Raw genomic sequence first — 26,123 nt, forward strand, 5'->3', positions numbered from 1 at the left:
TGGAATAGGTTTCTTACTAAAAAGAACCAGATTTTCGACTGTCCGGACGCTGAAGCCTTAGTGGCTTTCAAGCACAGCGTCCGCGACAAATGGCTCGCTAGACACCTCGGCCAAAACAAGCCGAGAACGATGGCCGCATTAACAAACCTCATGACCTGCTTTTGCGCAGGTGAGGACAACTGGCTAGCCAGATGCAGCACCAGCGACCCCAGTACATCTGAAGTTAGAGATGGAAACGGGAAATCACGGTGCAATAGCAATAGCAAACACCGGAATAAAGAAGACAACACGAAGGGCACGGCAGTAAATGCCGGATTCAAAGTCCCTCGGCCAACCCAAAAGCCGCCCTCCAAAGGCACTAGGGATGAACTGTCCAGCCTCAACAAAATTCTGGACCAAGTATGTCAGATCCATAGTACCCCTAGCAAACTTGCTAATCACACCCACAGAGAATGATGGGTCTTCAAGCAGTCCGGCAAACTTAACGCCATACACAAGGGGGAAGATACACCAAGTGAAGACGAGGACGAGCCTCCCAAGCAAGACAAGGGGGAACAAAAGAAATTTCCACCCGAAGTCAAAACAGTAAACGTGTTACACGTGATCAAGAGAAAAAACAATGCGGCACTCCCGGAAAAATATACCCAAGTGCCCGTCACCGCGAAGTCCCGCCACTTGTCGTCTCAACCGATCACCTTCGACCATCGCAATTACGCATCAAGTATCTGGCACACAGGATGGGCTGCACTGGTATTAGACCCACTAATTAGCGGATACCACTTCACGTGAGTCTTGATGGATGGCGGCAGTAGCCTAAACCTAATATATCAGGATACAATCCACGGGATGGGGTTAGACCCAACACAAATTCGCCATAGCAATACTACCTTTAAAGGAGTAACGCCAGGCCCAGGGGCTCGTTGTACGGGCTCCCTCCGTCGCGAGCATTTAACTTTCCACATCGCTCCGTTTAAAAGTGGCTATCAAGCACTACTCGGACGGGAAGCTTTCGCTCGCTTTAATGCAATACCACACTACGCCTCCCTAACACTCAAGATGCCCGATCCACGTGGCATCATTTCAGTGCACGGAAGTATCAAATGATCTCTGCGCGCCGAAGAGAGTGAGGCTTGCTTGGCAGCCGCACACTAAAGGTGCCCGGACCAGCAAAAGCATCCAATAGGTCGTCAAGACCTCAGACACAACTAACCGAGTCCGGCGCCGCTACTCATATCAAATAAACGGTCACACCCCTATCTTTCAAAAGTACAAGGGGCTCAACGCACGCAGATGAGTGGCGATTTCTTCTTATCTTGAATTATACATGGTTTCTTTAGAAAACTATCCTTTTGCACGACAACCTTTTTACCTAAATTCCTCTCTTTTACAGATGATCATCGTGCTACACCCGTCCAGGATATGGCACAATGGAGACACAGGCGCAGACGTGCAGTAGGGACCCGACCCAAGGGTTCATTTTAGATTAAGACCCTGCGTAAACCTTTTTTACTGTCTCTTGTTGATACATATCCACCGTTGAGAAGGATGCTGACATCTTGGCATGTGGCCACGCCAGAACAATGCATGTACCTGGACACAAGGGGCTTCTTACAAAGGCCATTCCTCAGGCCCGGTTTATATCACAAAGACCGAATACCTTAGGGAGTGTTCGGCGTCGCGAGTTTGGCCCTATATTCATCAGCTCCGAATCATTGTCTTTGGTCAACTGTTGGGTTTGCCCGGCTCCTGTGTTTTGGTGCCTTACGTTCCGCTTTACCGGCTAAGGTAGCACCTGGAGAACAACTGCGATTGTGCCCTGGTTCATCCGGATGAGCACCTTAGTAGAGAAAGCCGAAAACTGAATGTCATGATCTAGCGTGAGACTAGTCAACCACTCGATGACCCATGGGAATGTTAGAATTCCTTCGCCTTAACGAAGGGCCGCTTTCCGGCCAGGCATATACGCACCCCGGGATTGGGAGAGTGCGGAGCCACCAGGGGCTATCTAGTAGCTCCACTGTCAAACTCCTATGGCTAAGTGAAAGTGTTAAAGCATTATAGTCCGGTTGCCTCGCTCGCTCCGCTATCACCTCCTTAATAGGACCAAGACGTTGGGTTAAGTGTGAACGCGTGTTTCTGCGAACACCTCCACATTATATGCGTGGGGGTTGAAGTCGACGACTACAATCTTTCAGGTTATACACATGTATACATAAACGGCCGCCCAGGAGGCATCACATTACTTTCAGGCAAAAGTATAAAAGTAGGCTCATAAAAATTTAAAAAGCATTTCGCTTACAATGAGATTACATGTAATTCAAACATAATATTTTTTGAGCACTGGGTCTCTATCAAATGAGCACCCTCAAGAACTTCCTCAAAGCAGTGCTCAGCAGCCCTTCGACCTATGGACGAATCCTGCGCTGCAACAGTGGTAGCATCCATCTCTGCCTAGTATGATTTAGCACGGGCAAAGGCCATCCGTGCGCCTTCTATGCACGCCGACCTCTTCATCGCATTTATGCGTGACACCACATCGAGGACCTGCTGCACCAAGCTGAAATAGCTGCTCGGTTTTGACCTTCCGGGCCATAGTTGATCCACAACAGACCTCATGGAGAGTCCGGACCACCTATTTAGTTTGGCCCATTCGACTAATTGGTCCGTCAACGAAAGTGGATGCTCGGGAGAAAGGAATTGCTTCCAAAATAGCTGGTCTACTTCACGGTCCGGCTGACTTTGGAAGTACTTGGCCGCATCGACAGTGCTCGCCGCCAAATCCATATACGCATCCTCCGAACTCCACGGCCGATCTAGAGGGGCATACCGTGGATCTCCGTACTTCCTCTGCAGCATAAAGGATTTCCCGGCTACAATATCCCAGGCTTCCCGCAGTTCCTCCTTCTTTGCCCTCATAGCAGAGCGGAGGTCTTTTCCCGTTACAGCAGCCTTCTCAAGGTCCGATGCCTTCGCCTGGTTTTCCTTTTCAAGAGCCCGGCAACAGTCTACGACGGCTTTTAATTCTACGGCCATATTGGCCATCTTATTCCGGCTCTCGCCATGTGCGGCCTTCTCGGCCCGCAACTCTTCGGCCGCCTTCAAAGCAGCCGCATTACCCAATCTTGCTTGTTCCTTGGCTCGGGCAAGTTCCGCCCGCAAGGCTTCAACAGTGGCAGCTCCATCTGCAGTCATAACATGTTAAAAACACTGGCATCATACTCTTCCTATGTGGAGTTTACCAGACACGAATACTTACCCTGCGCCTCGTCAAGCCTTCTGTTAACATGCTCGATGTCGGCATCTGCCGCATCCAACTTCCGTTCTAAACGGGCAAACTGGCTAGTCCGGCTGGCCACCGGAGCTTCCATCTCCTACACATAAAAGCAGTATGGTTATTACCTGAGTGTATGATCCTCCGTTCGTCATCGTTTCTGACGACAACCAGAGTCTTAGGGGCTACTATCTACACAGGGCACACCTAACATGTGCAGGACTATTACACATTCCTTTTTACGTACCTCAAAGCCTGTTAGTAGACTCATAAAAGCTTCATGCAATCCGCTTTCGACGGACGATATCCTCTCCATCACCATATTCATCAGCACACGGTGATCATCTGAGATGGCCGCTCGCCCAACCAACTCCCTCAGAACGTCCGATCGCACACTAGACGGCGTCGGGCTCTTTTGTCTACTCTCTTCGAGAGCCGGACACTGGGCGCCTCGGGGATCAATTGGATCACCTTCTGGCCTCTCCACACTCGGAGAGGCCCTCCGTGACGACACTTCGGGGTCGCCCGCTTCCGGAGCGGAGGAGTCCGGAGGAGGCGTCTCGCTCTCCATCATCTCTGGAAGAAGATCCCCCAAAGACGAGCTCATTTGAGAGGGGCTAAGGCCCGAACTGCACAAATATATGTGGTGGTTATTTTCTCAGGAGAAAAAGATGGCATATCTGTACTATTAAAGTTTTTGGGTCACTTACGACTCCCGAGAGAATTGATCCCCCCGCGGACTTTGTGCGGCAGCAATGCCCCCCAAGGTAGGGCCCCCGGTGGAAGATTTCTTCTCCCGGTTGGAAGCTTCGGCTTTCGAATTCCCGGGCGCAGTCCTTTTCCTCTTCCGGTCGTCTTCCTTCACGGAGACGCTCGCTCCCTCGGTTAGAATAGGCAGCATTGGGGGCCCGCGTCCACCCACATTACCCTCCACAGTATCTTCCTTCAAGGGATCCGGGCAAGGTGCGGTCTGGAGCATATTTTCCAATACCGGATTCTCCAAACCCTCAGGGAGGGGGGCCGAACACCGAATCAACTTCGCCTTTGTTAGCCAGTCCTTGTCGAAAAAGCAAACTCTCAGAAATAACTTCATAACAAAGGAAAGATAATATATTCGGCCGGAAGATTCTTTACCTGTTCGGCGGCGCGGTTACTGCTCAGGCCCACATCCTCGGTGATTTCCGGAAACTCTACTTGAGGTCAGAAGAATGACTTATACATATCCCGTGCGTCAGGCCAAGAAAATTTTGAATGGCACGCGGACCCTCGGGATTGAACTCCCACAAGCGAAGGGGCCGACGTTTGCAAGGCTGGACTTGACGAACCAGCATAACTTGTATTACCGCGACCAAACTGAGATCTCCGTTGAAGAGATCTCGAATGCGGCTTTGCAGTAAAGGCACGTCCTTGGCTGGACCCCAGCTCAGTCCTTTGCTGATCCATGACATCAGTCGTGGTGGAGGGCCCGAGCGAAAAACAGGGGCGGCCACCCACTTGGCACTTCTAGGAGTCTTGATGTAGAACCACTCCTGTTGCCACATTGCAGAAACCTCTGGAATGGAACCTTTGGGCCACGGAGCTCCCGTCATCTTGCGTATTGACGTGCCTCCACACTCTGCATGTTGCCCTTTGATCAACATCGGCTTTACTTCAAAGGTCTTGAGCCATAAGCCAAAGTGGGGGGTAACCTGGAGGAAGGCCTCACATACGACAACAAAAGTCGTGATATGTAGGAAGGAGTCCGGAGCTAGATCATGGAAATCTAGCCCGTAATAAAACATCAAGCCCCTGACGAAAGGATCCAGTGCAAAACCTAGACCCTGGAGGAAGTGGGGGACGAACACAACACTCTCGTTGGGTTTGGGAGAGGGAACGGCCTGCCCCCGGGGAGGCAGCCGATGCGATATTTCGGCGGTCAGATACCTGGCCTCCCTCAACTTTTTGATGTCTTCTTCCATGACGGAGGAGGGCATCCATCGACCTTGAAGGCTGGATCCGGACATGACTGAAGGTTTGGAGCACCTGACCTGAGCTTTGGGCGTTTGAGCTTGAGGCGGGGGAAGGATTCGATTGAGCACGAGAGGGAAAAGTAAAAGCTTTGCCCCTTTATAAAGAGGGTGGATATCAAGCGTCCTCCCCGTGTCCGTTTGGACTTGCCTATGATCTAGGAGTCCTAGAAGCGGTTGGGTTACCCACGCCCGTATTGATGAGAATCCCGTAATAAGGGGACACGATCTCTGCTTTAATAAGACGTGCCAGGGAAACCACCTCGCATAACACGCTGAGGTGGGTAATTAAACGACTCGGATAAAGGCTTGGCCGTGGCATGTCACACCATGGAATACGTCAGTAGATTAGATTTGTATAAATATTATTCTCTCTATGGCAGTATGTGGAAACTTATTTTGCAGAGCCGGACACTATCTTTGTGTTCAAAATCTTCTATGAAGTACTTGGAGGAGGAACCCGCCTTGCAATGCCGAAGATAATTTGCACGCCGGACTTGTCGTCATTGAAGCCTGGTTCAGGGGCTACTGAGGGAGTCCTGGATTAGGGGGTGTTCGGATAGCCGAACTATACCTTCAAGCCGGACTCCTGGACTATGAAGATACGAGATTGAAGACTCCGTCCCGTGTCCGGAAGGGACTTTCCTTGGCGTGGAAGGCAAGCTTGGCGATACCGATGTTCAGATCTCCTACCATTGTAACCAACTCTATGTAACCCTAACCCTATCCGGTGTCTATATAAACCGGAGGGTTTTAGTCCGTAGGACAAGATACACATCAACAATCATACCATAGGCTAGCTTCTAGGGTTTAGCCTCTTTGATCTCGTGGTAGATCAACTCTTGTACTACCCATATCATCAATATTAATCAAGCAGGACGTAGGGTTTTACCTCCATCGAGAGGGCCCAAACCTGGGTAAAACTTCATGTCCCCTGCCTCCTGTTACCATCCGGCCTAGACGCACAGTTTGGGACCCCCTACCCGAGATCCGCCGGTTTTAACACCGACAGCAGCCCTCACGACACTCATGACCTGCTTTTGCGCGGGCGAGGATAGCTGGCTGGCTCGCAGCAATAACACATCGAGGAATCCGGGCACTTCGGATACCAAAGATGCCAACGGTAGACAACATCGTAACAGACCAAAGCGTCGCAATAACGGCGGTAACACCGAGGATACGACAGTTAATGCTGGATTCAGACGCTCTAGATCCGGTCAGCGGAAAAAGCCATTTAAAAGAAGTACTCCGGCTCTGTCCAGCTTGGATCGCATACTGGATCGCTCATGTCAAATCCACGGCACCCCTGACAAGCCAGCCAATCACACCAACAGAGAATGCTGGGTGTTCAAGCAGGCCGGCAAGTTAAATGCGGAAAACAAGGACAAGGGGCTGCATAGTGATGACGAGGAGGAGCCCCAGCCGCCGAACACGGGAGGACAGAAGGGGTTCCCCCCCACAAGGGAATACGGTGAACATGATATACGCAACCCACATTCCCAAGAGGGAGTGGAAGCGTGCACTAAGGGACATCTATGCGATGGAGCCCGTCGCCCCAAAGTTCAACCCATGGTCTGCTTGCCCGATCACCTTTGATCGCAGGGACCACCCCACTAGTATCCGTCATGGTGGATCCGTCGCACTGGTCCTAGACCCCATCATCAATGGATTTCACCTCACTCGAGTCCTTATGGACAGCAGCAGCAGCCTGAACCTGCTCTATCAGGATACATTGCGAAAAATGGGCGTCGATCCCTTGAGGATCAAACCCACAAAAACCACCTTTAAGGGCGTCATCCCAGGTGTAGAGGCCCATTGCATGGGCTCAATCACACTGGAAGTGGTCTTCGGATCACCGGACAACTTCCGAAGCGAGGAGTTAATCTTCGACATCGTCTCGTTCCGCAGTGGCTATCATGCACTGCTCGGACGAACTGCATTTGCAAAATTCAATGCAGTACCGCATTACGCATACCTCAAGCTCAAGATGCCAGGACCTCGGGGGGTCATAACAGTGAATGGAAACACAGAACACTCACTCCGCACGGAAGAGCACACTGCAGCCCTCGCAGAAGAAGCAGAAAGCACCCTTTCAAGGCAAACCACTAATTCGGCGATACAGCCCCTGTCGGGGATATACCCCACGGTATGACCCGGCTGGAGTTGTAAACCGGCTGGGACTTGGTAAACCGGCGGATGGTAAACCGGCGAAGAGTTAAGACAGAGAGTCAAGACAGATGGCTAAGACAGACAGTAAACCGGCTGGTGGTAAACCGACAGACAGTTAAGACAGATGGCTAAGAAAGACGGTAAACCGGCGAGTGTTAAACCAGCATAGTTAAGACAGATGGTAGCACTGGTAGGTGTTAATTCAATTATAACCCGGCAGACAATGTTAAACCGGCAGACAATGTTAAACCGACAGACGTTAAGAAGCCCAGGAAGGGAAGTCAAAATAGTTTAAGTTAAAGTACGAGAAGGACTCCACATGTAACCCGCCCCTTCAACATATATAAAGAGGGACAGGGCTCCTCAAAGGGGGACAGGCAAGAAACAATCTCTAGGGCTAGACACAACTAGAGGAGAGCCGGTATACGGCGACTCCCTCATGATGATAATGAGATCTAGCCTCAAACAACATGTATGGTTGTTACCGGATGATGTTTCCCAGGGACCGAAGCTGTCTAAACCCTTGTCTTGTGTTGCGTCTCTCGATTCCGCTTAACCCCTCTCAAGCTACCACATAGATGCGTTGGCCTCACGACTAAGTCCTCATACTAAGGACATCTGACGTGTTAATTCCATGACAGTTGGCGCCCATCGTGGGGCTTGCGCACAGTGGTGTTGAGTTCTTGAAGGGATCTCTCCTAGGGATCGAGGAGCTTGCAAATTTCCGGATGAGAAAGATCGATTTGAAAGAATCTATATCAATTTCGAGTTCATCGGTCCGGATTCATAGTTTGGAAGGTTTAAGGAAAGTTAAAGTTGTGATGTGATGGTTGCTGTAAATCACTAGTATTATTGGCGTGTCAAGTTTCCATCGTTGGCTCGCCAAAACCTGTATGAGCAAGGTCACCGTCACCGTTCAACTGTTAAGAAGCCCAGGAAGGGAAGTCAAAATAGTTTAAGTTAAAGTCCAAGAAGGACTCCACATGTAACCCGCCCCTTCAACATATATAAGGAGGGGCAGGGCTCCTCAAAGGGGGACAGGCAAGAAACAATCTCTAGGGCTAGACACAACTAGAGGAGAGCTGGTTTATGGCGACTCCCTCGTGATGATAATGAGATCTAGCCTCAATCAGCATGTAGGGTTGTTACCGGATGACGTTTCCCGGGGTCCAAAGCTGTCTAAACCCTTGTCTTGTGTTGTGTCTCTCGATTCCTCTCAACCCCTCTCAAGCAACCACATAGATGCGTTGGCCTCGCGACTAAGTCCTCATATTAAGGACATCTGACATGTTAATTCCACGACAGTTGACGCCCACCGTGCCGAGAAGAATTCGATCCATCGCCGCAGATTCTCATTGCTAGCCACCCAATCCAGTTGACTTCGGTGAAAATAAACTACAACTCGGAGAGGACTTTGAAACCAAGTTCTCTGCTACAGCCGCGGTTGCGCTTCGACCGCCCAGATCGTCTTTGCCGCTAGCTGCTGTGCTCCAACACCGATTCGTCTGCAGCCTCTGGCTCATGTCTAGTAAAAACTGCTGCTCAAACCACCACATGACCGAGCTGCCGAAGTCACCAAAATCGATGGAATTTATGGTTCAAAGAAAATTAGAATTGGAGTGTTCTGTCAAACCGCCCTCAGCGTGTCCTGGTATGTCGACCAGCCTCGGCCACTGCTTTGAACCAGTACCTCCAAACCGCAGGGACGAGGGGTCAAACTGGATAGCAGAATTCGATCCCGCGACCTGTTGCACAGGAGCTACACGCAGTATCCATGACGCCTCAGCGACGGTCAAACCGGCTGGGATTGAAACTGTTTCGCCGAATCTGAGTTACCACCATGGTCTCATCAAAAGTTGTTCTGCCTTCACCATCTCGGTTGCGGCCTGTTGAACCGGACACGGCCGCGCATCTCCAACCCGCCGCTGCTACAGACGCACCTCGTTGACCCGCTGGAGTGCCCTCGTTGCAGCATCTGAGTCGCCACAACGCCTCTGCAGTCGTGACCCGCCATGGCCCGCCATGAACTGGTCCACCCTGTCGCTCCTCAAGCCGTTGGTCGCCGTCATCGTGTTTTGCGCCTACAAATCGCCCTGCTTCATATTTTCCGCTTCGCCGAGCCAACCGAGTCGCCCGCCTCGCCTTTCCCGTGGATCTGCTAGACCTCGCTGGTTGCTACACTACCGGCGCCAGTTCAGACCGCGGCCCTTATGCTGCTCAAACCGGCCCGCGCGTTGTGCCACTGGCCGTCGAGCTGCCGTCCGCTTCAAGCCTCTGTCATCGCGGGCTGCTTCTTCATCTTCAAACTAGCCACCGCGTTGTGCCACCGGCCGCTGAGCTCCCGTCCGCTTCAAGCCTCTGTCATCGCGGGCTGCTTCTTCATCTTCAAACTAGCCACCGCATTGTGCCACCGGCCGCCGAGCTGTCGTCTGCTTCAAGCCTCCCTCACCGCGGGCTGCTTCTTCATCTTTAAACCGCCGCTGGACCGGTGCCGGGCTGCCCCGGACTCACCTCTCTACGATCTCCACCGTCACCCCGCCTACGATTCACCTACCTTGAACCACCGTCCACTGGGAGTGACCTTAAGAGGTTTCCGCGTCGCGCTGAGCCGCCGTTGCCCACGCACTTACCTCTTCTGAAGATGGCGACAGGAAGCCGGTTCTGCCGCCCTCTGAACCGTGCGACGCCCCATTCAGCCCGCCTCGCGCTGCCCTCTGAACCTCACGGCGCCCGGTTCAGCCCGCCTCGCGCTGCCTCTGCCACCTCCTCCATCTTAACCCGCCGCGCCGATCTTTGCCGTGTCTCACTTTGCTCCGGCCAGCGCCGACTTGCTGTTGCCATTGGTTACCTGCCCCGACCGCTTACCGGTTCCATTGCGCCCTCAACCTATCTCCGACGCCGGGTCAATGGCCGCTTCGCGCCCATCCGAACTGCCGCATGCGAGGTGCCGCCTCTGTCCATCTTTGAGCCATGACGACCGTGACGGCCGTGACATGCCTTTGGCTGGCCTGAGCCGCTACACCTGCGGACAGCCTCTTCCGCGCAGGCCTCTCGTGTCGCCCGTCCGGGTTGGGTCCACTTCGGCATCATCGGCTACGCCCGTTTAGCCTGGTTCCGATGTGATTCGCCCCTGCCGGAAGAAGAGGGCGAGCCGTCTGAGGGAGTCCTGGATTAGGGGTGTTTGGATAGCCGAACTATACCTTCAAGCCGGACTCCTGGACTATGAAGATACGAGATTGAAGACTCCGTCCCGTGTCCGGAAGGGACTTTCCTTGGCGTGGAAGGCAAGCTTGGCGATACGGATGTTCAGATCTCCTACCATTGTAACCGACTCTATGTAACCCTAACCCTATCCGGTGTCTATATAAACCGGAGGGTTTTAGTCCGTAGGACAAGAGACACATCAACAATCATACCATAGGCTAGCTTCTAGGGTTTAGCCTCTCTGATCTCGTGGTATATCAACTCTTATACTATCCATATCATCAATATTAATCAAGCAGGACGTAGGGTTTTACCTCCATCGAGAGGGCCCGAACCTGGGTAAAACTTCGTGTCCCCTGCCTCCTGTTACCATCGGCCTAGACGCACAGTTCGGGACCCCCTACCCAAGATCCGCCGGTTTTGACACCAACATTGGTGCTTTCATTGAGAGTTCCTCTGTGCCGTCGCCGTCAGGCCCGATGGCTCCTACGATCATCAATGGCGATGCAGTCCAGGGTGAGACCTTCCTCCCCGGACGGATCTTCGTCTTTGGCAGCTTTGCACTGCGGGCCGATTCACTTGGCCATCTAGAGCAGATCGAAAGCTACGCCCCTGGCCGTCAGGTCAGATTCGGAAGTTTAAACTACACGGCCGACATCTGCGGGGACTTGATCTTCGACGGATTCAAACCACTGCCGAGCGCGCGCACTGTCACGACGAGCATGATCTAGCTCTGCCGCCGAACAGTGCCCTGGAGGCCGCACCCGCATCGGCTCCGACCCCCAGTTTGGAGCCGACCGGGCCGATCGAGGATGGGCGGTTGGACGCCGCCTCGGGGGCTGCGGTCCCAATGGCGGTTGAGCCGAACACCAGCCCCGTACTCTGCAAGACTCGTGACTCCATGGAGCCGGATTCTTCGCCGGACTCCGAACTCTCCGCGCCCCTGCCGAGCGAATCCGATTGGGCGCCGATCGTGGAGTTCACGGTCGCGGACGTCTTTCAGCACTCGCCTTTCGGCGATATCCTGAAGTCACTGAAGTCTCTCTCTTTATCAGGAGAACCCTGGTCGGACTACGGTCAACAAGGTTGGGATTCAGATGATGAAGAAATTCAAAGCCCACCCACCACCCACTTGGTAGCCACTGTCGATGATTTAATCGACATGATCGACTTCAACTCCGACGACATTGACGGTATGGACGCCGATGAAGGAGACGATGAAGAATCAGCGCCTATCGAGCCCTAGGATGCCACCTCGTCATATGACGTATACATGGTGGACGCACCCAAAGATGACGGCGAGGAGAGGAAGGACGCACCGAAGGATTGTTCCCTCGAAAAACAGTCAAAACGGCGACGCAAGCGCCGCCCCAAATCCCGCCTCGACAGAAATAGTGATCACACTGATCCAGCGCTAGCGCAGGGCAAACCGCTACCAGACAACGGCAATCCGGATAATCAAACCGAACAAACAAATCCTATCAATGATAATGGTCCGGACGACATAATGCCGGACAGGCACTCGGAGTAGCAGAATGCCCGTAAAAGGCTCGTTGCTACCGCAAGGAGCCTCAAAAAGCAGAAGCGGAGGCTCAAGGCCGCGCAAAACACGCTCCAATTCAGAAGGAGCAAAATACTCAACACTGCAGCAAGGTACGGCGACAATCGCCCATCCAAGAGCTACCCAAAGCGGAAGCTGCTACCCGAATTCGATGAGGAGGCCTCAGACCCCCCACAACCAAATATCAAAGCAGCCACCTGGTCGGATAGACGACCCCTCTACCACCACAGAACAGCATTCAACGCCGCTCACAATACAACACGCGACCCATGCGAGGGCTCGCACCCAAAGGACGGTGCAACAAGATCCATCTATGGACCAGGCAAGCGCGCCCCAGCATACAATGCAACACAACAAACATCCGAACAACGCGGCACACGCAGCTACAGGGGTGCCGCACACCCCCTATGTTTCACCGATGAGGTGCTGGACCATGAATTTCCAGAGGGATTCAAGCCCGTAAACATAGAGGCATACGACAGAACAACAGACCCTGGGGTCTGGATTGAGGACTATATCCTTCATATACATATGGCTCGAGGGGATGATCTCCATGCCATCAAGTACTTACCTCTCAAACTCAAAGGGCCAGCTCGTCACTGGCTCAAAGGCCTCCCCGAAAGCTCCATTGGAAGTTGGGAAGAGCTCGAAGACGCCTTTCGGGCAAACTTTCAAGGGACTTATGTCCGACCTCCGGATGCGGACGACCTGAGCCACATAACTCAACAGCCCGGAGAGTCAGCCCGAAAGCTTTGGAATAGGTTTCTTACTAAAAAGAACCAGATTGTCGACTGTCTGGACGCCGAAGCCTTAGCGGCTTGCAAGCACAGCGTCTGCGACGAATGGCTCGCCAGACACCTCGACCAAAACAAGCCGAGAACGATGGACGCATTAACAAACCTCATGACCCGCTTTTGCGCGGGTGAGGACAGCTGGCTAGCCAGATGCAGCACCAGCAACCCCAGTACATCTGAAGTTAGAGATGGAAACGGGAAATCATGGCGCAACAGCAATAGAAAACGCCGGAATAAAGAAGACTGCACGAAGGGCACGACAGTAAATTTTGGATGAACTGTCCAGCCAAACCAAAAGCCGCCCTCCAAAGGCACCAGGGATGAACTGTCCCTCGGCCAAACCAAAAGCCGCCCTCCAAAGGCACCAGGGATGAACTGTCCAGCCTTAACAAAATTTTGGACCAAGTATGTCAGATCCATAGTACCCCTAGCAAACCTGCTAATCACACCCACAGAGAATGTTGGGTCTTCAAGCAGTCCGGCAAACTTAACGCCATACACAAGGGGGAAGATACACCAAGTGAAGACGAGGACGAGCCTCCCAAGCAAGACAAGGGGGAACAAAAGAAATTTCCACCCGAAGTCAAAACAGTAAATGTGTACACATGATCAAGAGAAAAAACAACGCGGCACTCCCGGAAAAACATACCCAAGTGCCCGTCACCGCGAAGTCCCGCCACTGGTCGTCTCAACCGATCACCTTCAACCATCGTGATTACGCATCAAGTATCCAGCACGCAGGATGGGCTGCACTGGTATTAGACCCTGTAATTGGCGGATACCACTTCACACGAGTCTTGATGGATGGCGGTAGTAGCCTAAACCTAATATATCAGGATACAATCCACGGGATGGGGTTAGACCCAACACAAATTCGCCATAGCAATACTACCTTTAAAGGAGTAACGCCAGGCCCAGGGGCTCGTTGTACGGGCTCCCTCCTACTACAAGTTATATTCGGCTCCCCAGATAACTTCCGTCGTGAGCATTTAACTTTCCACATCGCTCCGTTTAAAAGTGGCTATCAAGCACTACTCGGACGTGAAGCTTTCGCTCGCTTTAATGCAATACCACACTACGCCTCCCTAACACTCAAGATGCCCGGTCCACGTGGCATCATTTTAGTGCACGGAAGTATCAAGCGATCTCTGCGCGCCGAAGAGAGTGAGGCTGCCTTGGTAGCCGCACACTAAAGGCGCCCGGACCAGCAAAAGCATCCAATAGGTCGCCCAGACCTCAGACACAACTAACCGAGTCTGGCGCCACTACTCATATCAAATAAACGGTCACACCCCTATCTTTCAAAAGTACAAGGGGCTCAACGCACGCAAACGAGTGGCGATTTCTTCTTATCTTGAATTATACATGGTTTCTATAGAAAACTATCCTTTTGCACGACAACCTTTTTACCTAAATTCCTCTCTTTTACAGATGATCATCGTGCTACACCCGTCTAGGATACGACACAACGGAGATACAGGCGCAGACGTGCAGCAGGGACCCGACCCAAGGATTCTTTTTAGATTAAGACCCTGCATAAACCTTTTTTACTGTCTCTTGTTGATACATATCCACCGTTGAGAAGGATGCTGACGTCTTGGCATGTGGCCACGCCAGAACAATGCACGTACCTAGACACAAGGGGTTTCTTACAAAGGCCATTCTTCGGGCCCGGTTTATATCACAAAGACCGAATACCTTAGCGAGTGTTCGGCGTCGCGAGTTTGGCCCTATATGCATGAGCTCCGAATCATTGTCTTTGGTCAAATGTTGGGTTTGCCCGGCTCCTGTGTTTTGGTGCCTTACGTTCCACTTTACCAGCTAAGGTAGCACCAGGAGAACTACTGCGATTGTACCCTGGTTCATCCGGACGAGCACCTTAGTAGAGAAAGCCGAAAACTGACTATCATGATCTAGCGTGAGACTGGTCAACCACTCGATGACCCATGGGAATGTTAGAATTCCTCCGCCTTAACGAAGGGCCGCTTTCCGGCCAGGCATATACGCACCCCAGGATCGGGAGAGTGCGGAGCCACCAGGGGCTATCTAGTAGCCCCACTGTCAAACTCCTATGGCTAAGTGAAAGTGTTAAAGCATTATAGTCCGGTTGCCTCGCTCGCTCTGCTATCACCTCCTTAATAGGACCAAGACATTGGGTTATGTGTGAACGCATGTTTCTGCGAACACCTCCGCATTATATGCATGGGGGTTGAAGCCGACGACTGCAATCTTTCAGGTTATACACATGTATACATAAACGGCCGCCCAGGAGGCATCACATTACTTTCAGGCAAAAGTATAAAAGTAGCCTCATAAAAATTTAAAAATCATTTTGCTTACAATGAGATTACATGTCATTCAAACATAATATTTTTTGAGCACTGGGATTCTATCAGACGAGCACCCTCATGAACTTCCTCAAAGTAGTGCTCAGCAGCCCTACGACCTATGGCCGAATCCTGCGCTGCAACAGTGGTAGCATCCATCTCTGCCCAGTATGCTTTAGCACGGGCAAAGGCCATCCGTGCGCCTTCTATGCACGCCGACCTCTTCATCGCATTTATGCGTGGCACCACATCGAGGACCTGCTGCACCAAGCTGAAATAGCTGCTCGGTTTTGACCTTCCGGGCCATAGTTGATCCACAACATACCTCATGGAGAGTCCGGACAACCTATTTAGTTCGGCCCATTCGACTAATTGGTCCGTCAACGAAAGTGGACGCTCGGGAGAAAGGAATTGCTTCCAAAACAGCTGGTCTACTTCAAGGTCCGGCTGATTCTGGAAGTACTTGGCCACATCGGCAGTGCTCGCCGCCAAATCCATATACGCATCCTCCGAACTCCACAGTCGATCTAGAGGGGCATACCGTGGATCTTTGTACTTCCTCTGCAGCATAAAGGATTTCCCGGCTACAATATCCCTGGCTTCCCGCAGTTCCTCCCTCTTTGCCCTCATAGCAGAGCGGAGGTGTTTTCCCGTTACAGAAGCCTTCTCAAGGTCCGATGCCTTCGCCTGGTTTTCCTTTTCAAGAGCCCGACAACGGTCTACGGCAGCTTTTAATTCTATGGCCATATTGGCCATCTTATTTCGGCTCTCGCCATGTGCGGCCTTCTCGGTCCGCAACTCTTCGGCCGCCTTCAAAGCAGCCGCATTACCCAATATTGCATGTTCCTTGGCTCGGGCAAGTTCCGCTCGCGAGGCTTCAACAGTGGCAGCTCCATCTGCAGTCATAACATGTTAAAAACACTGGCATCATACTCTTCCTATGTGGCGTTTACCAGACAAGGATACTTACCCTGCGCCTCGTGAAGCCTTCTGTTAACAAGCTCGATGTCGGCATCTGCCGCATCCAACTGCCGTTCTAAACAGGCAAACTGGCTAGTCCGGCTGGCCACCGGAGCTTCCATCTCCTGCACATAAAGGCAGTATGGTTATTACCTGGGTGTATGATCCTCCGTTCGTCCTCGTTTCCGACGATAACTAGAGTCTCAGGGGCTACTATCTACACAGGGCACACCTAACATGTGCAGGACTATTACACATTCCTTTTTACGTACCTCAAAGCCTGTCAGTAGACTCATAAAAGCTTCATGCAATCCGCTTTTGGCGGACGATATCCTCTCCATCACAATATTCATCAGCACACGGTGATCATCTGAGATGGCCGCTCGCCCCACCAACTCCCTCAGAACGTCCGATCGCACACTAGACGGCGCCGGACTGTTTTGTCTACTCTCTTCGGGAGTCGGACACTGGGAGCCTCGGGGATCAATTGGATCACCTTCTGGCCTCTCCGCACTCGGAGAGGCCCTCCGCGACGACACTTCCGGGTCGCCCGCTTCCGGAGCGGAGGAGTCCGGAGGAGGCGTCTCGCTCTCCATCATCTCTGGAAGAAGATCCCCCAAAGACGAGCTCATTTGAGAGGGGCTAAGGCCCGAACTGCACAAATATATGCGGTGGTTATTTTCTCAGGAGAAAAAGATGGCATATCTGTAATATTAAAGTTTTCGTGTCACTTATGACTCCCGGGAGAATTGATCCCCCCGCGGACTTTGTGCGGCAGCAGCGCCCCCCAAGGTAGGGCCCCCGGTGGAAGATTTCTTCTCCCGTTTGGAAGCTTCGGCTTCCGAATTCCCGGGCGCAGTCCTTTTCCTCTTCCGGTCGTCTTCCTTCACGGAGACGCTCGCTCCCTCAGTTAGAATAGGCAGCGTTGGGGGCCCGCGTCCGCCCGCATTACCCTCCACATTATCTTCCTTCAAGGGATCCGGGCAAGGTGCGGTCTGGAGCATCTTTTCCAATACCGGATTCCCCAAACCCTCAGGGAGGGGACCGAACACCGAATCAACTTCGCTTTTGTTAGCCAGTCCTGGTCGAAAAAGCAAACTCTCAGAAATAACTTCGTAACAAAGGAAAGATAATATGTTCGGCCGAAAGATTCTTTACCAGTTCGGCGGCGCGGTTACTGCTCAGGCCCACGTCCTCGGTGATTTCTGTACACTCTACTTGAGGTCCGAAGAATGACTTATACATATCCTTGTGCGTCAGGCCGAGAAAATTTTGAATGGCACGCGGACCCTCGGGATTGAACTCCCACAAGCGAAGGGGCCGACGTTTGCAAGGTTGGACTTGACAAACCAGCATAACTTGTATTACCGCGACCAAACTGAGATCTCCGTTGAAGAGATCTCGAATGCGGCTTTGCAGTAAAGGCACGTCCTTGGCTGGACCCTAGCTCAGTCCTCTGCTGATCCATGACATTAGTCGTGGTGGAGGGCCCGAGCGAAAAACAAGGGCGGCTGCCCACTTGGCACTTCTAGGAGTCATGATGTAGAACCACTCCTGTTGCCACAATGCAGACACTCTGGGATGGAACCTTTGGGCCATGGAGCTCCCGTCATCTTGCGTATTGAGGCGCCTCCACACTCTGCATGTTTCCCTTCGATCAACATCGGCTTTACTTCAAAGGTCTTGAGCCATAAGCCAAAGTGGGGGGTAACCCGGAGGAAGGCCTCGCATACGACAACAAAAGTCGTGATATGCAGGAAGGAGTCCGGAGCTAGATCATGGAAATCTAGCCCGTAATAAAACATCAAGCCCCTGACGAAAGGATCCAGTGCAAAACCTAGACCCCGGAGGAAGTGGGGGACGAACACAACGCTCTTGTTGGGTTTGGGAGAGGGGACAGCCTGCCCCCGGGGAGGCAGCCGATGCGATATTTCGGCGGTCAGATACCTGGCCTCCCTCAACTTTTTGATGTCTTCTCCCGTGACGGAGGAGGGCATCCATCGGCCTTGAAGGCTGGATCCGGACATGACTGAAGGTTCGGAGCACCTGACCTGAGCTTTGGGCATTTGAGCTTGAGGCGGGGGAAGGATTCGACTAAGCACGGGAGGTAAAAGTTTAGCCTAGTTCCGATGTGATTCGCCCCTGCCGGAAGAAGAGGGCGAGCCGTCTGAGGGAGTCCTGGATTAGGGGTGTTTGGATAGCCGAACTATACCTTCAAGCCGGACTCCTGGACTATGAAGATACGAGATTGAAGACTCCGTCCCGTGTCCGGAAGGGACTTTCCTTGGCGTGGAAGGCAAGCTTGGCGATACAGATGTTCAGATCTCCTACCATTGTAACCGACTCTATGTAACCCTAACCCTATCTGGTGTCTATATAAACCGGAGGGTTTTAGTCCGTAGGACAAGAGACACATCAACAATCATACCATAGGCTAGCTTCTAGGGTTTAGCCTCTCTGATCTCGTGGTAGATCAACTCTTATACTACCCATATCATCAATATTAATCAAGCAGGATGTAGGATTTTACCTCCATCGAGAGGGCCCGAACCTGGGTAAAACTTCATGTCCCCTGCCTCCTGTTACCATCGGCCTAGACGCACAGTTCGGGACCCCCTACCCGAGATCCGCCGGTTTTGACACCGACACCGTCTCTGCCACACCGCCCTATCCTTGTCTCTGCATCAGAGTCACCTCAGCCTTGACTGAGTCGCCCTCACTAGCATGCCTAAGTGACCGCCTCTGGCCGCCGCCAGTTGCCTTGAACCATCCCTGCCGGTGCGGCCCAGAGTTATCTGAACTTGCATCGTTGCCTGGCCATTTACTGCGAACCCACCGAGCTTGTCTGAAACACACCTGAGAAACTGAAACTGTGAAAAATCATTGTTTGAGGACACAACGATGAGTTGCTAGTGTTATTCAGGTTTGATGTGGAAGCTCAATGGCTCAGAAAGAAGTTTATAGCACACAAGAGGAGGCATGCATCCAACTACTAATGGAGAATGGATTATGGAACGAAATACCATTGGTGTTCTCTGATAGTCATCAGGGATATTGCATTGACCTTTTTATTGAAGCAGTTAAAAAGTAATTGGACAAAGCGTGGACTAGCAAGAGATGCTATGGTGGAGCTAGGCCGTATTTTTGATACTCAGATAATGCCGGCTCACTTCCATGGGTGCGGTCCCAAGACGCCATCGCCGGGTCGCCATCACGGCCGAATTGAACCGACCTCGACTTGGAAGCAGATGTCTCCGGGCTTGGACTCCTCTAGCGATTCGCTTTGTCGAACCACTCGCCTTCCAACCCGCCGCGAGTCGCCCTGTCTCAACTTACCTCTGCATGTTTCCAAACCGCCGAGGTCGTGAGCCGTCGACTTCAACTCTGCTGAGTTGACTCGCTGCAGCTACTCTTACCGCGTCCGCCGAGGTCTTGCCTGCACGCGGATGCCTAGGCCCCGGCATCCATCATGCTGACTTGCTACTGCCGTACCCCACGCACTGATTTACCACTGCTCCGAGCTGCCGGACTGTATATCAGGGTCACGCTGAGCTTCTCGTCGCCGCACGCCTCCGCCGCGACAACACTATGCGCCGCCCGTCGCCGAGGAGTCTCAAGCTGTCTTCCTCGAAACGACGCGCTTCGCCGTTTTTTGCCTCTGCGTTGAGCCGGCACTAGATCACCATCACCGCTGTAAACCGACGCGGCTTTATTCCCTCAAGCATCAACTACGCCGCGCCTCCGCAGGTTCTTCGTGCTATGGAGTTGCAGTAACAAGAGACGGGCTCTGTTGTTGGATGCTGGAAAAGTCAAAAGACCGCCACCAGGCCCATGTGTTAGTAGAATAACTACTACAAGTACAAGTGCTGTGCCGGTTTACCATCGTGTATGTGACACCTAGGTAATCAAGCTACAGTAAACCTCTGTTAATGATGCCACGTCACCATGATTACTATTGCTAAACTCACGTTGATTCGAAACCGATTCAAATTCGAATTCAAAATCAAGTCAAACAATAAAGGTTTTCAAATATTAAAACTAAAATGTTCGCAATGTGCTAAATAATTCATAAGTACTATGGGTGGGTAAACCAAGTCTTTATAAAAAAATTAAATGAACTAAACTAAATAAAACAGTAGCAAAAACAATTAGATAAATGCCTTTTATTAATTATAAAATATTAAACCATTTTAATTGAGGTTAAACTTTTTGGTGTTAGTGGTATAATTAGTAAAACTAAATTAGGTACTAGTAAAATATTTTACAAAACTAAAATAGATTGAAGAATGAAATAAAACAGAAAAGAAATAATATAAAAAAAATAGGAAAAGGAACCCCCTCCCCTGGGGCCATTTGGCCCATCTGCCCGACAGCCAGCCGCCCCACCCCGCGCCTGGCCTGTTTCCCCCCACCTCCAGTATCCCTAACCCCACTACCCCCGTAACTCTAGCCCCCCCACGCACCACTCCGCCCACCCACTCGCGCCCCCACTCTTCCTCCCCCCTCGATCCAGATCAGATCGGGGCTCGTGCGCCCCGCTGCGCCTGGAACCAGACGTCGCCGCCGCCCGACGCCCCTCGTGTCTCCCCCGATGGCGCCGACGCCGTTCGACCCCGCTGAACGCCTCCTGCCACCATGCCTAGCGCCCCTCGCCGAGGCCACCTCATCGCCGGACCTTGCCGTCCTCCTCCTCGACTTCTCGCCGGACTCTATCGACGTCGTCCTCTCTGTCAACGCCGTCGTCCCCATCCTCCTCCTCATGCTGCTGCCTTAGTCCCTGCGCCCCATCGTGAGCTCCTTCCCTCTCCCCCTCTCTGTCGCACGTCGCTGCTCCCGACCGCCTCGACAAGCTCCTTTGCACGCGTCTGTCGCCATGGCCTCCTCCGGCCTCTCCTCCTGCTCTCTGCTGCTGCTCTGCACCGGCAGCCCCGCGCGCCCGAACTCACCCTCGCCTCCCCGTCTGCTGTCGCCGCGTGCGCCTCGCCTCCGCTCCCGGCCGCCCGCTGCTGCTCCTCTCTTGCTGCGCGCGAGCCCTACCTCGCACCTCCTACGTTGCTACTGCTCTGCCGCTGCAACTGCCGGCTAGCCGCGCCCCGCCCAGCGCGCCCCTGCCGGCGCCCTCACGCGCACGCGCCCGAGCGTGGCCTCACCGCCACTGCTGCCTCCGCTCGCTGCGCGTGCCCACACCCACGCCCGTTCCGGCCAGCCGCGCTCGCCAGCGCCGCCCGCCCGCCTGCGCCACCACCTCCGACGTACGGTGCCGGCGCCGTGCCGACGCCCTGGAGCGTCGCCTCGTTCGGGCGGTTCCACCCGCCCCGATTCACCCGCGCCCGTAACCCTTCGTCGTTGCCCGCTAAGGCCGTGGTGCCACTGACATTGGGGGCCCACACCCCAAAACATTTAAAGAAATAAAGGGTCTCGATAACTGCCACACGTGTGGTGTATCGGATAGTTGTGCCACACGCCTCGTGTGGCATGGACATCAACCAGCCCACACACCTACGTGTGGGCAAAACAACTAATGCCCACGCACATCTTTTTTTCCCTCCTGAACCCTCTCACACGCGTGCATGTGGGCGAAGTTGATAATGCCCACACGCCCGTATGTCAGGCCTCGTACCCTTCTGGTCCCGCACGCGACGTGTGACGCCCACCGCGCGCCCGCAGTTGCCATGGTCTAGACCCTCGTCCATGTTCGTTTATCTACAGTTGCCATGTCGCTGAACTACGGTTGCCATGTCGGACAACTGCAGTTGCCATGGTTGCTCAACTGCAGTTGCCATGTATGGTCTGATCTAATGTAGTTGCCATGATTTCATAATTTTAGGAGTTGCCACATACTAACACTAGGCAGTTGAGAGAGTTGCCATGTGCTCACAAGCATGCTAGGGCAGTTGCCATGTAAAAAGGAGGAGTTGCCATCTGCTTATGTGCACGTTAGGGCAGTTGCCATGTACGTGCATGTTGGGGTAGTTGCCATGTACCATGCAAAAACACATGGCAACTCGGTAAAAGACAGTTGCCATTTGCTTACGTGCACACTAGGCAGTTGCCGTGTACCCTGCAAAAACACATGGCAACTCGGGTAAAAAAAGAGAGTTGCCACCTGCTTATAAAGCACACTAGAGGTAGTTGCCATGTGCGCTGCTAAAACACATGGCAACTAGCAGCTTACGTGTGGGAGAGGAGACGGGCGTGTGGGCGAGATGACAAATGCCCACACACCAACCCTTGTGCGTGACTGAAAACTGGTGTGTGGGTGAACTGCTAAACGCCCACACACCGGCCCCTCCATGTGGTAAAACGGATGTGTGGGCGAACTATGTCACACAATACACACACGCCTTGTCCTACGTGGCACAGAAAATCAGCCAAATTGTGTCAAGATTCGTGCATATAGTACTGGACGGTGATGGATGCGTGTGGTCGAGATGGTTAACGCCCACACGTGTGGGCGTTAACATTTCCAAAAATAAAACTAAAAATAAAATAAAATTAATTAATTAATTTTGATTAATTAAACTAATTAAACTGTTAGTCAGTTAACTAATTAGTCAATGTCAGTGGGGCCCACCCCCCTAATTAGTACTAATTAGGTTAATTGAAATGTTTAATTAAAACTGTGTCACTGACCAGTGGGACCCACTGGTTAGGTTGACCAGTCAACCCAGTTGACTACTGACGTCAGCATGACCTCATGCTGATGTCATAAATCCATTTTCGAATTAAATTAAATAATTAATTAAATTCCAGAAATTAATAAAATCTTTAGAAAATCATATCTTTTAATCCGTAACTCGGATTAAATTATTTTCAACATGAAAGTTGCTCAGAACGACGAGACAAATCCGGATGCGCGGCCCATTCGTCCACCACACGTCCCTAGCATAGCGAACACGCAACTTTCCCCCTCCGATTCATTTGTCTGAAAACGCGAAACACCGAGGATACTTTCCCGGTTGTTTTCCTCCTTCGTCGGTATCACCTCGTACCGCGTTAAGGCACACCTAGCACCGCGTATTGCCCTGTTATGCTTTGTGATGCTTTGATTGCTCTGTTATTTATTGTGTTCCCCCTCCGTTACTTCTTTCTGGTAGACCCCGAGACCGCTGCCGATACCCCCGAGATCGACTACATCGACGACCACCCCTCCTTCTTGCCAGAGCAACCAGGCAAGCCCCCCCTTTGATCACCAGATATCGCCTACTCTTCTCTCTACTTCTTGCATTATAGTAGTGTAGCATGTTACTGCTTTCCGTTAATCGCATCCTGATGCATAGCCTGTCCTTGCTACTACTGTTGTTACCTTTACTGGCAGTCCTAATGCTTAGTATAGGATGCTAGTTTATCATTAGTGGCCCTACATTCTTGTCCGTCTGCCATGCTTACTATCGGGCCATGATCACTCGGGAGGTGATCACGGGTATATACTCTATACTTTATACATGATACATGTGATGACTAAAGTCGGGTTGGCTCGAGTAGTACCCGCAGTTGATTCATGAATTGGGGGTTGGAAGGACATACTTTCCCGACGGCCCTCTGTGTGGATCTTTGTGGCAAAGCGACAGGGCAGGTTGAGACCACCTAGGAGAGACGTGGGCCTGGCCCTGGTCGGTGTTCGCGGTTAACACGCTTAAGGAGTTCTTGGTATTTGATCTGAGTCTGGCTATTGGCCTATACGCACTAACCATCTACGCGGGGACAGTTATGGGAACTCTACGTCGTGGTATCAGCCGAAGCCTTCGTGACGTCAGCGACTGAGCGGCGCGCGCCGGATTGGAACGTAAGCCTGCTCTTGTATTAAGGGGGCTAGTTCTGCTTTCGGTCGCCCTCGCAACGTGCAGGTGTGCAATGGGCGATGGGCCCAAACCCCTGCGCCATAGGATTTAGACCGGCGTGCTGACCTCTCTGTTGTGCCTAGGTAGGGCTGCGATGTGTTGATCTTCCGAGGCCGGGCATGACCCAAAAAAGTGTGTCCGGACAAAGGGGATCGAGCGTGTTGGGAAATGTTGTGCACCCCTGCAAGGAAGTTAATCTATTCGAATAGCCGTGATCTTCGGTAACATGACGACTTGGAGTTGTACCTTGACCTTATGACAACTAGAACCGGATACTTAATAAAACACACCCTTCCAAGTGCCAGATACAACCGGTGATCACTCTCTCACAGGGCGACGAGGGGAGGATCATTGGTTAGGATTATGCTATCCGATGTTACTTGGTGAGCTTACCATCTACTCTCTTCTCCTGCTGCAAGATGGAGGTTACCAGAAGCGTAGTCTTTGATACGACTAGCTATCCCCCTCTTATTCTGGCATTCTGCAGTTCAGTACACATATGATAGCCTTTTCCTTTTGATACCAATGCATACATATGTAGTGTAGCTCCTTGCTTGTGAGTACTTTGGATGAGTACTCACGGTTGCTTTGCTCCCCCTTTTCCCCCTTTCTATACTCGATTGCTGCGACCAGACGATGGAGCCCAGGAGCCAGACGCCACCCTCGACGACGACTACTACCACTCGGGAGGTGCCTACTACTACATGCAGCCCACTGACGATGACCGGGAGTAGTTTAGGAGGATCCCAGGTAGGAGGCATGTGCCTCTTTCGATCTATATCCCAGTTTGTGCTAGCCTTCTTAAGGCAAACTTGTTTAACTTAGGTCTGTACTCAGATTTTGTTGCTTCCGCTGACTCGTATATGATCGAGCTCTTGTATTCGAGCCTTTGAGGCCCCTGGCTTGTAATATGATGCTTGTATGACTTATTTTATTTGTAGAGTTGTGTTGTGATATCTTCCCGTGAGTCCCTGATCTTGATCGTACACGTTTGTGTGTATGATTAGTGTATGATTGAATCGGGGGCGTCACAAGTTGGTATCAGAGCCAACTGTCTGTAGGAATCCCCCTTCCACACTCCTTGGCCGAAGTTGAGTCTAGTCGATGAAAATTGTTTTACTAACTTGGCTGTGCGGCCCCTGGGCCCATGTTGCCATCGGGTGTTATTAGGATCTTTTATTCCTGGATCTATACTCTGGGACTCTGATCTCTCTTCTATTCGGGTTAAATGAATTTAGCTAAATCTAACATTAGGATCTCGTTATCACTTTCACCCAGAGAGCCCCTTATTACTGATGACCGTCTGCTGCACGTGAAGACCCTGAAGATACTCTCCACTGTTAACCCGAGAACTTGTGTTCATCGCGTTCGTAATTCCCCTTCCACCGTCAACCCTTATGGATAACTACTTGCAGTTGTTATTCTTACATTCATCCCCAGTTGGTCTTGTTATTACAAGATACCTCGAAGTACTCGTTGTTGTTTCGATAATCCTTTAAGCTTACTGCCTTGTTGTTCTTTGTCACCTGAATACCCCTATGGATAATTCTCGCACTTATCGAGTATCTGCTCATCCCCTAGTTGTTCATGTGTTTCACAATGGTCTTCGAAATACTATTCGATCCCCCAAGAATCCTTAGTAGCCTATTGCTCTGCAATACTTGTCTGCTTGCATGATGGATGCTTTCCATATGTCTGGCAATATTCGTCAGTATCCTTAGGCACCGTCATTTTGATCCCTTTGATTCAACATGAGTGCGAATGCACGCAATCATCAGTTGATCCTTTTAAATTATCTTTCTGGCTCAGACGTCATTTTAAACATGAGCTGGTTCTCAACAAATCCAATTATCGTCGATTGTACCCCTAAGGCTATTCAACTTATCCACCCCTAATCAGAACATTGCTTCTGATCCCTTGATTTGAAAATCATAATTCCTTTGCATTTGAGCTCTGGATTAGTCAGTTGTTTCCATAATCCAATGCCTTT

The sequence above is a fragment of the Triticum aestivum genome, chromosome 5A, assembly GCF_018294505.1.
Source record: "Triticum aestivum cultivar Chinese Spring chromosome 5A, IWGSC CS RefSeq v2.1, whole genome shotgun sequence".
In the NCBI taxonomy this organism is placed as follows: domain Eukaryota; kingdom Viridiplantae; phylum Streptophyta; class Magnoliopsida; order Poales; family Poaceae; genus Triticum; species Triticum aestivum.